This window comes from Bos grunniens, chromosome 5 (assembly GCF_055505025.1).
Source record: "Bos grunniens cultivar Pamir isolate PY7600 chromosome 5, Bosgru_T2T1.0, whole genome shotgun sequence".
In the NCBI taxonomy this organism is placed as follows: Eukaryota; Metazoa; Chordata; class Mammalia; order Artiodactyla; family Bovidae; genus Bos; species Bos grunniens.
The window spans coordinates 70,374,706-70,388,363 of NC_141169.1; the positions used below are offsets into that span (position 1 = coordinate 70,374,706).

General features: G+C 44.7%; 1 long non-coding RNA gene across 1 annotated transcript; it reads right to left on the reverse strand.

Moving 5' to 3' along the window:
* Positions 1-1,052: 1,052 nt before the first annotated feature.
* On the reverse strand, positions 1,053-6,458 carry LOC147372367 (uncharacterized). Its single transcript, XR_015164864.1, has 2 exons — positions 6,333-6,458; positions 1,053-4,395 (listed from the first exon to the last, which is right to left on the reverse strand). It is a non-coding gene; the product is annotated as an uncharacterized LOC147372367 (long non-coding RNA).
* Positions 6,459-13,658: the final 7,200 nt, after the last annotated feature.

Genomic DNA, 13,658 nt, shown 5'->3' on the forward strand with positions numbered 1-13,658 from the left:
AGGCCAAAGTGCACCTAGGCTGTCAGATGGAGGTGCTGCCATTGCTGGGGGTGATGGACCCTCAAAGGGCCATGGCATTTATCCCAGCAAAAGGGAAGGTTAAGCCTTTTCCAATTATCTCCAAAGGCTGCCTGGCTGGTTTCAAATGGCCCAGGTGCAGAGTCCGTGAGCAGAGAGGAACAGGGTCTTCAAGAACTCCCAAAGGTATCATTCTTGAGTGGTCCTGCCAGGGCAAGCCCTAGCTGTGCCCTGAGCCCAAGCCAGGTGACCATTTCCCAGCCACCCCCAGCCGAGAGGCAGCCAGAGCTTGAGGCCCTATCTCTTCCTCCACAGCGGCCAGCCCGGGCCCCTCTGCATTCTGATCCTGCTGCATCGAGAGGTACTGCTCCCTGTGCCCACTCGGCATTGACCTCCAGCCTCAGAGACAGTCCCACACCCCACCCCAAACCTTCTGAACTCCTGAACTCTTTACGGGACAAGTGTCCATGGAGTGACGGACCTGAATGTGATGCTGAAGAGTCTCTGTCGTGTGGTTTTGTCACTCTGAAATCTGAAGTTCAGTGTGTTCGATTTCAATATGAAATCTGGGAGTTTACCGAGGTTGAACAGGGACCCAGTCTAAGGGACACAGGGCAGCTTTTCCTTTTTTATTTTTTTGTATGGGACTCATTTCGAGGAATTCCTTTATGTGGAGCTGTACCAAGGTCACAGGATAAAAATCTCTGGAACTAACCAAGCCCCATAGCAACTATTGCCATGAGCCTCCATATCTAAACCAGCCAGTTCCCTGATCCCATATTATGTAAAATACCCACCCTATCATCCACCTTATAGCAAGCTAACCAATCACCTAATGCCACCATTCCTGTAGGAATTTTCTCTGTCTTGAGACTATAAAAATTGGCTGCTAGCCTGCTAAAGGGTTCAACTCTCCCTTGATCCAGCCCATTGTTCTAACCGTGTCTCCCACTCTAGTAAATTTTATTCTCCTTTCATTCTGCCTTGTGTCTGGAAATTCTTATCCAACTTCCACATGGACCACAACATTTTATGTTCCTTACAGATCTTTTATTTTTAATTTTAAATCATATGGTCTAGATGAAGATCTTTCCATAGTACACACGGCAAAACTGAGGACCTGAGAAGGAAAGTGAGTACCCAAGATTGCAAAGCAAATTAATGGAGCTGGAAGGAGAATCTGGGTCTCTTGACTCCTAATTAAGCATTGTTTCCCTCACACTCTGCGGTTCCTGGCGTGGGTGGCACTGCACCAGAATAGAGCATTTGATATAAAATCTTTATGAGATTTCTTTTTCCCAAAATCCCCAACAGTTACTAGAAACTGTGGGAGAAAACAGACTCTTAAAAGTAAATTTGGATTAGTATAAAAAGGAGCAGGATTCTTAAAGGACACATCCGGGGACTCCATTTGCTAAGTGAACTATTCCTCCACTGGCTATAAAATGGATTCATGTGGAGGGGGTCTCCTCACCTCCCCCAGCCCTCCCAAAGACAATCTAATGTCTCTTCTCTTCTCATTGGCTTCATGGTCATTTTTAGCGATACCACTCTTGCTAAGGGAGGTATTCTTAATCCTGCACAGGAAAGTATTCTTAATACTTAATACTGCACAGGCTTAGCATAGCCATGTACTTAAATCATCCAAAAGAATGGAACACTGCCCACCCCACAAAGGGCAAGTCCCATCCCAATCTACTTCCTGACCCAACCCCTGCCCGCCACTACCACTCTGCCCAGGGCAAAACAACAAAAGGGACTCCACTTATCAGAAGATGTGTTGAAGAGAATAAGTGTCTATAGAAAGTTTAAAGCAGAGAAATCCTTAATTTAACAGCTTGATGATTTGCATCAGAAAAGACTGTATAGAATTTAAACAGGTAAGTTTAAATTCTATACAATCAAGTTGATCCACCCATCAAGTTCAATGAAATATAACTTTTCTTCTTGTTTCTTCCCTACACCCATCTCCTCTTGATGGCCCTTATGTAGGGTACAAATTAGTCACTTCTTTCAGGGAAGTATACTCTCTGGGAGCCTGGAATTATGACCATAATACAAAATGAAGAGCTGAAGCTCAGAATGGTTAAGTAATTTGCCCCAGATCACACAGTGACAAAGTGGTGAAGCCTGGATTCAAAGCCAGGTTTCAGACTCCAGTGCTGGTATTTTCTCCAGAGGGGCCTTTGCCTCTGTGAGGTGCCATATTAACAACACGAGCTGACATTTATTGAAGTCTTGCTGTTTGCTGGGTACTGTGCAAAACTTCTGCCCTTGAAGAAGTATTAAAATAAACCCTCTGCCCTAAGGGACAAGAGTGGCTATGTTGAACTACCTCGGTCGTCCTGTTGAGAGAGGAAAAAAATAATCCATCTCCGGGAACTTCTAATTGAAGGGAATAAGCCCCAGATCAGATATCCCTCTGCATTGTCACCTCCTGTGCTCTTGCCAGATCATGGAAACAAATAGCAATGTCACTTTGACAACTCCCATTTCAATATCAGATGTGGACAACATTCTAGACAATCAGTTCAGTCGCTCAGTCATGTCCGACTCCTTGCAACCCCATGGACTGCAGCACACCAGGCCTCCCTGTCTATCATCAACTCCCGGAGTTTACTCAAACTCATGTCCATGGAGTCAGTGATGCCACCCAACCATCTCATCCTCTGTCATCCCCTTCTCCTTCCATCTTCAATCTTTCCCAGCATCAGGGTCTTTTCCAATGAGTCAGTTCTTCGTATCAGGTGGCCAAAATATTGGAGTTTCAGCTTCAGCATCAGTCCTTCCAATGAATATTCAGGACTGATTTCCTTTAGGATGGACTGGTTGTATCTGCTTGCTGTCCAAGGGACTCTCAAGAGTCTTCTCCAACACCACAGTTCAAAAGCATCAATTCTTTGGTGCTCAGCTTTCTTCATAGTTCAACTCTCCTATCCATACATGACTACTGGAAATATCCATAGCTTTGACTAGACAGACCTTTGTTGGCAAAGTAATGTCTCTGCTTTTTAATATGCTGTCTAGGTTGGTCATAACTTTTCTTCCAAGGAGCAAGCATCTTTTAATTTCATGGCTGCAGTCACCATCTGCAGTGATTTTGAAGCCCCCCAAAATAAAGTCTGTCACTGTTTCCACTGTTTCCCCATCTATTTGCCATGAAGTGATGATCTTAGTTTTCTGAATGTTGCCATGATCTAAGTTTTCTGAATGTTGAGTTTTAAGCCAACTTTTTCACTCTCCTCTTTCACTTTCATCAAGAGGCTCTTGAGTTCTTCTTTACTTTCTGCCATAAGGGTGGTGTCATCTGCGTATCAGGTTATTGATATTTCTCCTGGCAATCTTGATTCCAACTTGTGCTTCTTCCAGCCCAGCATTTCACATGATGTATTCTGCATAGAAGTTAAATAAGCAGGGTGACAAAATACAGCCCTGATGTACTCCTTTCCCTATTTGGAACCAGTCTGTTGTTCTATGTCCTGTTCTAACTGTTGCTTCTTGACCTGCATACAGATTTCTCAGGAGGCAGGTCAGGTAGTCTGGTATTCTCATCTCTTTCAGAATTTTCCACAGGTTGTTGTGATCCACACAGTCAAAGCCTTTGACATAGTCAATAAAACAGAAGTAGATGTCTTTATGAAACTCTCTTGTTTTTTTGATGATCCAATGGATGTTGGCAATTTGATCTCTGGTTCCTCTGCCTTTTCTAAATCCAGCTTGAACATCTGGAAGTTCTTGGTTCACGTACTATTGAAGCCTGGCTTGGAGAATTTTGAGCATTACTTTGCTAGCGTTTGAGATGAGTGCAATTGTGCGGTAGTTTGAGCATTCTTTGACATTACCTTTCTTTGGGATTGGAATTAAAACTGACCTTTTCCAGTCCTGTGGCCACTGCTAAGTGTTCTAAATTTGCTTGCATATTGGGTGCAGCACTTTCACAGCATCATCTTTTAGGATTTGAAATAGCTCAACTGGAATTCCATCATCTCCACTAGCTTTGTTCATAGAGATGCTTCCTAAGGCCCACTTGACTTCACATTCCAGGATGTCTGGCTCTAGGTGAGTGATCAAACCATCATGATTATCTGGGTCATGAAGATCTTTTTTGTATAGTTCTTCTGTGTATTCTTGTCACCTCTTAATATCTTCTGCTTCTGTTAGGTCTTAGACAATACCTGTGGCAATCGGACATGCCAGATGCTTTAGGAGGGTTCCACACTTGGTATCTGTCCTCTGATTCCCCTAGATGGCTTGTCAGAATGTGGTTACCATATATAAAGCCCACATGTGTGAAAGTTATGTTGCTTCAGTAGTGTCCAACTCTTTGAGACCTCATGGGCTGTGGCCCTCCAGGCTCCTCTGTCTGTGAGAGTCTCCCTGCAAAAATAATGGAGAGGGTTGCCATTCGTTCCTCCAGAGGATCTTCCCAACCCAGGGGTCGAACCCATATCTCTTATGTTTCCTGCATTGGCAGGTGCGTTCTTTACCACTAGTGCCCCCTGGGAAACCCATAAAGCCTATAGCTCTGCCCAAACAGTTAATGTGAACCTCATGTCACCAAAGCCGGGAGTTTCAGTCTGAGCTTGAGCTTGTCCCTGGAACAGCTTTAATTTACGACCCCTTCAGAGGGGCAGGTTTGCATGTTGCAGCCCATGATCTCAGAGAAAGGCATGAGCCCCATCTCAGTTTAACAGGTTGGTTTCGGGAATCAAAGATTCCAAAGATTGAAGTGTCATCTGTGTTTTGTAGGCAAATATCTCCTTAATCACTACTCCATTGCCTGAGGTCAGAATCATAACATATGCAGGCGTTCTAAAGGAATTTAGTTTCCCAGTTGGCAATAAATTGCACAGGTTTCCAAGCTGGGCATGTTTAGGCATTTGACATATCGCTCTGCAGATCTAAGAACAAGACAAAGGGTGGTTCTGTGCCAGAGCAGAATGGTGGAGAGGCGGACACCCAATGTTGTCACATCTGAAAATATTTCTCCACCACCACTCCCATTTCACTACCTTAATCACCAAAGATACCGCCTTCCAGGCCTTTCTTTCATGATTTGAACAACCCCAGAGTATCCATCAGTGATGAGGATTCCTCAGGCTTCAGGGGGGGCAGCTGGAGGGCCGAGAGGTTAACAGAAAGGCTGAAGCCTAGCTCATCAAGACCACAAGAGTTCATTATAAGGATCAGAAGAGGAGAAGCAAGTGTTTCTCTAACTTTAATCCTTAGAGGGAACTTGCTAGAACTCTGTCCCTTCCACAGTCCCTCCAGCATGTCCGGAGTCACTAGAGATCTCAGATGTGATTGTGAGCAAGTCTTCCACTACCCTTCACTTCCTGCTGTTGCCACAACCTCTGTGACTCCCAAAAGCCACCCCCAGACACCTTGGCATCAAGATGACAGCCTCGATGGCAGAATTGCCAGAATCTCTTGAAATAACTCTTTCTACTTTATTCTCAGCACTCATTTCCTGAGGACATAGTCAAGAGTCTCTCAGTGCTGAGTGAGACAACCAGTGATTATATGCTGCAGAAAGAGTTCCCACTGTCTTATGACACTTCTGCGCCCCCTGAAACAAACCTCTGTGCCTCTGCTCTTTACCTAAGATGAGTTCTAACCCAGAAGGTTTCTTAGTCCACCATGTAACCCACCATACTGTCATTCCATATTGATCCAATAAATGTTTTCATTATCTAACGTAATCACCATAGGAAACACATGTCGTAGATTATCCCTAAGTTAAGCCATCACTTCCATTCCTAGTGTTTCTCCAAGACACAGCAGCCCGTGTGTGAGTTAAGAAAACGGGACTGAGTTTACGGGAGTAAACTGTACCTCTAATTCTAACCCTGCCCCTGTCTTAAGATGTCTCCTCTCTCAAAGAGAGTCCTCTCTCAAAGGGGCCACCTCTCCCATGCTCACAAACAAGTTTCCTCCTTTTCCAGGTAAACAGACTTATACTGCCCTTAAACCCAACTTAGAAGATTGGCTTTATTGAATAGAAGAAACTCAGGGAGGATGTTGGCTTGTCAGTCCCACCTCCAGTAACATGTCTCAGTCCTGCTTCCTGCATCTGCCCAACTATGAATGCCCAGGGTGGCCATCAACGTTGCCACAGTATGGACCATCAGGTAATCATGACAAACAAGCCAGGATTCTTAGGGTTGCCAGGGACAGACACCCAAGTCAATATGAATGAGCACAGGAGGGAATTTATTAAGTCACATCACTTAAAAAATAACATCAAGGTAGTGAAATATTCAGGAATCCCAATCTATCCCTCTCCCTCACCCCCATCTCTCTCCTCTGCTCACCTTTGTGGTGGCTTCATGACCAAGCAGGCTCCCTCCTTGCAGTGGCAAAACTGGCCACTGTGACTGTCAACTCCAAGTTTACAGCTATTTATGAGTAGTAGCAGGAAGGAAAATGTGAGCTCTTTCTCTCAATAGCTCTGGAGAAAAAGTCCTGGCAAGATCTCTGATTGCCTTGGCTTGTGTAACATTCTTTCCCTGAACCAATCACTGTGACCAAAGGAATATAAACTTTAGTTGACCAAGGTCATAAGGCCCACCTCGTGTAAAAGAGAATGGACTTCAACTGAACTAATCGGAATAATGTCCCCAGAGAAAAGAAGGTTACTGTCACCAAAATAAAGAAGAGAAGAATTCCAGGAAAGCTAAAGCGACTAAAACCCAAATAGATTTCTTTCCGAGATTTTACATATCTCTTAGCTCTTTTAGGCTTGCTCAGGAACTGGGATAAAACCAGATCTGCCAGCATGGGGGTCAGGACGTCAGTGGCTCCTGGTGTGAAGATCAGGGATCTGGAAGGTCCAGAGAAACAAAATCGGGACACCTGTTGATTCCAGCTCAAAGTGGCCATGGACCAGCCCTTGTCTCTATGGGAGTCTCTGATCCTCATTCGTGAGCAGACTGACCTAAATCATTGTCCTTAACCCATGGCCCCTGAGCCCACTGAAGCTTTGTTATTGCCCCATAATCTAACTTCAGCATTAACTATTAGAACCCCATTTCCACACTTCTCCTCTCAAATATGCCCTGATAGGAACAGTTTAGCAGTGAAAAGTCAGCTCCTTGCAACTATGAAAGTAGGAGCCATCTGGGAATGAAGGCAACACAGCTAAGGGATGCAGCAGAGTCTGCCTACCATTTCCTGCAGACCCTGACTCCTGCTGCAGCCAGTGTCCTCCTCTATGCCATTCCATTACAAAAGCTACTCATTGCCCCTTTCTGCACACACTGCAACGGGCTGTATTTTCTATCACATACAACCAAAAGAACTCCAAGTGAAAGAAATAGGCAGAGAGGCTTTGCTGGTGGGCTCAGTGGTAAAGAATTTGCCGGCCAGTGTAAGAGAAGTGGGTTCAATGCCTGATTTGGGAAGATCCCACATGCCATGGAGCAACTAAGCCCATGTACCACAACTCCTGAGCCTGCTCTCTAGAGCCTGGGAGCCACAACTACTGAAGCCCCTGCCAGCTAGAGTCTGTGGTCTGCAACAAGAGACGCCACCGCAATGAGAAGCCTGTGCACCACAGCTAGAGAGTAGCTCCAGCTCGCTGCAACTAGAAAAAGCCCATGCAACAACAAAGACCCATCACGGCCATAAGTTAATTAATATGTATTAATTAATATATATATAAAAGAACAAGCAGTGGCTTTCACTCTCTTGAGAAACATGATGATACATTTGATGTTTAGTGAGGGCTTTCAGCTGCCTAGCAACATCTGTCCTTGGTGTAAGTCCCGAATTGAGACAGGGAATCTTGGCATCTATGCTACATACTTGAGAAAATAAAAAATGTCCAAATCTGTTTTTACTGCCATGGTTTATTGACAATTAATTAGACCCCCAATATTCATTCCCCAAAGAGAAAACGAATTTAGAAAAACATCTAACTCCCACTGCCCAGTAAGATGCAGTTGGGCAATTCTTTTCCCAGAGTATCAGGGAAGCTGGTACAGTGAGATTCCATCTGATTTGCAGAGTAGCAGGTCCTGTGAATATTAATGTACTGATCAGCTTTCAGAGAACTAACCAAGCATTGCACCAAAATAAGGAGGCTTACATGGGCTTCTATGAATCAGCTATCTTTCTGATTAGTACTTGGTTTCACTTTAAGGATTAATTCTCCCAGGACAAGGGTAATGCATATAAATTTACTCACCCTATAAGGAGATTTGTATTAAGCTAAACACCTAAAGCTTTCATGATATTGTGAAACCCAAATCCCTCAAATGAACAATTGAGGTCTTATACACAGCTTAGAAGATAAAGCACTTCAAAGGCCTTGGACCTATTCACCTTTAGGTTTGGAGTCTGACTCACCTTTGGGGTTTGAAGGATCTGAACCAAATTTGTCTAATTACAGAGCTAAAGCCTCTTCACCACTGCTGTCTCCTGCCTAACGTGGTTCCAAGAACAAACTAGGAAGCCAAAAAGGAAAAATTCTTTTTTGCCTTTCCCTCTAGAAGAAACTCTAAAGCTAATAATGTCTATTCCTTTGTACTCAGACTGATCCTAAATCATCAACTTTTAGAAAACCAAATTCAAACAATAAAAGGAATTCATTAATTCACATAACTGAATGGCCCAGGGATGAGTGAAGCATCAGGCAAAGCTTGATCCAGCACTCATATTTTTTAGATGAGGACTTGATTTCTTTCTTCCTTTTTTTTTCTTAATAGCAGTCCATTTTCTTTGATGTTAGTTCCATTCTTGAGCAGTTTCTCCCCTCACTGTGTCAAGAGATTACCAGCAATAGTCCTTAGAGCTACATGATTCTGTATTCACATCCAATAGAAACAGAGTCTGTGTCTCAGCATTTCCAGCAAAAGTCCTAAGGTTCTGTCTGATTGGACTTTTAGATCAATGCCCATTTCTGAACCAATCACGAGCAGAAAGAGTCCAAGCTGTTATTTGGCCCAAGCTAGAGCCCATCATTGGAGCTAGAGGGGAACGTCAGACTCACCCAGACCTCATGGCTGAAGAACTTGGGGGTGCAGTAGGTAAGGGAAATGAGGAATGGTGGGGAGCAGTCCTTAAACATCCATCACAGCCCTCATTTTACACATGAAGCATCAGAAACCAGAGAGATTATCTGACTCAGAATCACACAGTGAGCCAAGTGGGGGAAGGAGCAACTAGATTAGACTAGACCCACTGTCCTAAGAGCCTTGTTCCTTCCTCACTCTGTTGAACTCACTCCCAACCAATACCACACAATGTCACTGTGCCTTTTGATACTTTTAAAGACTCCAGAAGAGAAGACAGAAACCTTTTCCAGGTACATAGGGAAAAGTAAATTACCTGCAGGGGCACTCCATTCCTGGAGTAGGCTCAACAATTTTCGAGAACAACAACAAAAGAAAAGTTCCAAGAATCCAATGCATAAACCAACTCCATTATCCCAGCCAGACAGAGCAACCCTAGATGCCGGGCGGGGGAACAAAGGAGAAAGTTCCTCCCGGGGCCTGGGGTGGCCTCCAGATTCAAGGGAGAAGCCTGGGGGCCAGGACCACTTTCCTCTGCTCCCAGTCCTCCATGAGGCGATTCACATTTCACTGTGGTCCTGGATGATTTAAGGAGCCCAGTGAAAGCCCTTGGATGTGGTTAGGACATTCATGCTCCAGTGATAAATAATGTGACCAATGTGTACAGCCTAGAGTCATTGCATTATCAAAGGGCTCCTTGGAAACTGGGGGAAAAGGCAAGGCTTTTTTTCCCCCTGCTTCTGCTGGTTTTATTTATTTATTTTTTAAGCCACTGGATGAATTGATTTCTTGTCGCTTTCCAAGCATTTAATGCCATCCTGGGAACTGACACTCTCTCTGTCCTTGGCCTCAGATCTCTTCAGTACTGTGGTTCCACCAGATGAGCGGTCAGAGATGAGAGAAAAGGGTGAAGGATACCGAGCTCCTTGCCCACCCTTCTTCCCTTGCTGCCCTCTCCAGACATATTTTTTTCCGCAGATGAAATCTCCTGGTTGACTTCAAAGGCAACTTTGCATCCAGAAGAGATAATACTGGTGGGGATCAGGGGAGGAAGAAAGACAGTTGAGAAGCAGGAGTGGGATCTCTGGACAGAGATGAGTGGGGACAGATGGAAGCCAGGCCGCTATCTGAGCCCCACTTGTCACTGTGAGGCAGGCACGGCGAGGGGGGTGGGGGGGGGAGTGAGAGCAACAAGCCAGAGGTCTGGGCCTGTCTTTGCTGGCAGAGACATCAGGTTTAGACAGATCTGAAGGAAGTGACTACTGGTTGTTTCTGGAATAGCTTCTTCGATTTGCCCCCAGTTCTTTCATTGAGAGCTTGGGATTCGGAGTCTGGGTACAGATGCCAGCTCTGTCGCATTCTACGTTTGCTCAGTTGGGCTGGTCTTTTCACCTCTCAATGCCTCCATCTTCTGGAACTCATCCCTTAAATAAAAGGACCGCCCTTCCTCTTCTGCCCATCAACAGTACTGGAAAGAGACACCTGAGTGTGGTTTTTCCCAAGGCTGAGACGAGGTCACCACCGGGACGGGGCTCTTCATCCTCCTCTGGGCAAACAGGGAAAGCACTGTGGCTCGCTCCAAAGCCTGGAGTTTTCCAAGTCCCAGGTTGTTGAGGAGATGGAATTGGAGGAATTGGAGGAAGCAAACGGACAAGGGAAAAGAGTATTGTAAGGTATGTGCACAGGGGTGAGGATGGAGAGAGACTGAAGATCAGAGTGGTCACTTTCTGCTGCCACACTTGATTTTTACAAATCCTAAAAGACGATGCTGTGAAAGTGCTACACTCAATATGCCAACAAATTTAGAAAACAACAGTGGCTACAGGACTGGAAAAGATCAGTTTTTATTCCAATCCCAAAGAAAGGCAATGCCAAAGAATGTTCAAACTACCACACAATTGTACTCATCTCACACACTAGTAAAGTAATGCTCAAAATTCTCCAAGCCAGGCTTCAACAGTATGTGAACTGTGAACTTTCCGATGTTCAAGCTGGATTTAGAAAAGGCAGAGGAACCAGAGATCAAATTGCCAACATCCGTTAGATCATCGAAAAAGCGAGAGAGTTCCAGAAAGACATCTACTTCTGCTTTATTGACTATACCAGAGCATTTGACTGTGTGGATCACAACAAACTGTGGAAAATTCTTCAAGAGATGGAAATACCAGACCACCTGACCTGCCTCCTGAGAAATCTGTATGCAGGTCAAGAAGCAACAGTTAGAACTAAGCATGGAACTGGACTGGTTCCAGACTGGTTCCAAATTGGGAAAGGAGTACATCAAGGCTGTACATTGTCACCCTGCTTATTTAACTTCTGTGCAGAGTACATCTTGTGAAATGCTGGGCTGGATGAAGTACAAGCTGGAATCAAGATTTCCAGGAGAAATATCAATAACCTCAGATATGCAGATGACACCACCATTATGGCAGAAAGTGAAGAAGAACTAAAGAGCCTCTTGATGAAAGTGAGAGAGGAGAGTGAAAAAGCTGGCTTAAAACTCAACATTCAAAAAATGAAGGTCATGGCATCTGGTCCCATCAGTTCAGTTCTGTTCAGTCGCTCAGTCATGTCCAACTCTTTGCGACCCCATGAACTGCAGCATGCCAGGCCTCCCTGTCCATCGCTTCATGGCAAGTAGATGGGGAAACAATGTAAGCAATGACAGACTTTATTTTCTTGGGCTCCAAAATTACTGCAGATGGTGACTGCAGCCATGAAATTAAAAGACACTTGCTCCTTGGAAGAAAAGAAGAGACATTACGTTGCCGACAAAGGTCTGTCTAGTCAAAGCTATGGTTTTTCCAGTAGTCATGTATGGGTGTGAGAGTTGGACTATAAAGAAAGGTGAGTGCCAAAGAATTGATGCTTTTGAACTGTGATGTTAGAGAACACTCTTGAAAATCCCTTGGACTGCAAGGAGATCCAACCAGTCCCTCCTAAAGGAAATCAGTCCTGAATATTCACTGGAAGGACTGATGCTGAAACTGAAACGCCAATAATTTGGCCACCTGATATGAAGAACTGACTCTTTGGAAAAGACCCTGATGCTGGGAAAGAATGAAGGCAGGAAGAGAAGGGGACAACAGAGGATGAGATGGTTGGATGGCATCACCAACTCGATGGACATGAGTTTAAGTAAGCTCCAGGAGTTGGTGATGGATAGGGAAGCCTGGTGTGCTGCAGTCCATGGGGTCGCAAAGAGTCGGACACAACTGAGCGACTGAACTGAACCCTTCTCCGTCACTATGAAAAAAAGAAGCTGACCTAGAGGCAGGGTCCTGAGCATGTCCACTCAGCAACAGCAGAGGAATAGACTGCTGGTTCCCCAGTTTTCAGCAGGGATCTAAGACAACATCAGTGGAGAAAGAGAACACGGACCAAGGTCTAATTCTCTGGTTGTCATCCTACCCCCCTATCCCCCACCCCCACTGCTAGAGTTAGAAATAGTTCTATGGTCAAAGAGATTACTAGTTACCAGGATCAGAGATCATAAGCACACTTGCCTCTTAGAGTTCTTAGGATCCAATAAGATAAAGTATGTGCGGCGTGCTTAGACAGTGAAAGGCAGGGTGTATATATTTACAAGAAGTTGCAGCTCTCATTAGCATTTCAAGAAAGTTCTCTTTGATCCACTTAGATTGTATGTTTCATCAGAACTTCCCCTTTTCAAGATGAAAAAAATCAAAACAAGACAGCTTTCAAATGTTTCCCTCTCTTCTTTTGCATGATGGTTTTCTGGGCACTGAGGCTGATAATGTTTTCTTTTCCACTGGCCCATCATCATAGAACTTGGCTTTCTGACACCATGGAAGCTAGGACAACCAATTAGTCCTCGATGGATGCAGGCGTCTATAACTCCAACACTCATTTTTTCCACTCGTCTTCCAAGAGCAGTGGTGGTTTCTTCAGAGCCTCAGAGACTCCATCTGCGTCAGACCCTCCAACAGAATGATTTACAGGCACTCTGCAAGAATACCTTGACTGCTTTGCAGATTCAGTATTGTCTCAATCACGTTCTGGTTTCTTCCTGCCATTTGTCTCACACCTGGACCCTTCATGTCCTCTCCTCTAAGCTGTCATCGTGTGGTTACTCGGCAATTGCCAGCTGATTTGTAATATTAGTCCAAGAAAAACATCATTAGCATGGGTGAGCCTGTGGCCAAATCCATTGCTTAATAGTCTGCAAAGTCAAACAGAAAATAATTGGAGGTATCTGGGCTGAGGGCCTTCCTGCTGGCAAGGAAAATGAAACTTGACTCTTTAAACATGAAAGATGGTAGCCTTGCCCTTGTGATCACTTACGGAAATGTACCACTTCTCACTCAATCTTCTTGCAAAGATGCCATGGAAAGGAAGACCATTTTCTGTAAAGGTAAAGCAATAATACCCTTGGGTTTCATTGAAACTTTTGTTCCCTACAGAACAACTTCTTCGGCAGCGGGCTCTATTTCTACTTAATGAGTTGCGAAATTATAGAAAAGGAAGTTCAATGCTGCTCCCTTAGTTCCTTTGCCTCATCCTACCACTCGACCTCTACTTCTGCAGTGCTCACCTGTCTTCCCACCACCCCCACCCCTACCTCCATATCCCTCCACTCCTCACTTCGCTATCACACAATCCCAT